The 993-nt window shown below is 34.7% G+C and overlaps 1 non-coding gene across 1 annotated transcript; it reads left to right on the top strand.

Moving 5' to 3' along the window:
- Positions 1-602: 602 nt before the first annotated feature.
- Positions 603-709, top strand: LOC121215701 (small nucleolar RNA R71). The gene has a single exon (XR_005911677.1). It is a non-coding gene; the product is annotated as a small nucleolar RNA R71 (small nucleolar RNA).
- Positions 710-993: the final 284 nt, after the last annotated feature.

The following is a 993-nucleotide window of genomic DNA, read 5'->3' as shown; positions in this document are numbered from 1 at the left end:
TACTACTTAAAAAAAGATTTAATAGAATTAGAAGATGTTACCTGGCCTTGTTGAGCATTTTTCTTCAACATAAGATGATTATAATTGGGCGGTGCATTGTGGATATTTTATCTTGAAACATTGTGTGAACTCTCTACACCTTGATTATTCCAACCAAAATTCAGATGCTGCTTCTACCTCAAATTGTAAGTGTTGGAATAGGGATTATTATTTCAGTTAAAATTACCCATGTAGTAAACTGATGTTGGGTTCGATGGGAATTCGTCAAACACATGATCTTTGCCACAATAAACGCATGACAGTTCAACTGATTTCATCTCTTGGACTACAGTTTGATTTTTTTTATTATTTTAATCATATTAGCTAGAGAAGATACATGGGCTTTCAACGAAGTGATTGCGTTAAGCTCCATGGTACCAGCAGCTCTCTTGTACGTCCTAACTCTTATGGTAGGGTACTGATAGTCATTGTTGGCAATTCTTTTCGAAATCTCATATGCTTCGTTGTAAGATTTATCCAAAAATGTACCATTGGCGGATCAACTACCATTCTCGTATATGCATTCAACCCATTATAGATTATTTACATTTCAGTCCAGCTGAAATCCATGCATCAGGCAGTTCCAAATTAAATCTTTAATTCGTTCCCAAGCTTCATATAAAGTTTCATTCTCTAACTGCTAAAAAGATGTGATGTCATTTCTAATCTTGGCATTCATGTTCGATGGATTATACTGTAGCAAAAATCTCTAGCAAAGATTATTCCATGATGTCATTGTCCTTGACGGAAAAGCTGTAACACCCCTTACCTATATTCGTCACTGGAATAGGGTACGAGGCATTACTGGAGTTTTTTGAATTATTTTTTTTGTTATTACGAGTTAAATACTATTCTTTTATTGAAACATATTATGGCGTCCCTTGGATGGGCCTCCGAAGTCCAAAACAAACATCAATATCAAACCAAATCAACCAATCCAATTCAACATATTTT

The sequence above is a fragment of the Gossypium hirsutum genome, chromosome D03, assembly GCF_007990345.1.
Source record: "Gossypium hirsutum isolate 1008001.06 chromosome D03, Gossypium_hirsutum_v2.1, whole genome shotgun sequence".
Classification (NCBI taxonomy): domain Eukaryota; kingdom Viridiplantae; phylum Streptophyta; class Magnoliopsida; order Malvales; family Malvaceae; genus Gossypium; species Gossypium hirsutum.
This window is presented reverse-complemented; position numbering and strand designations above follow the sequence as displayed.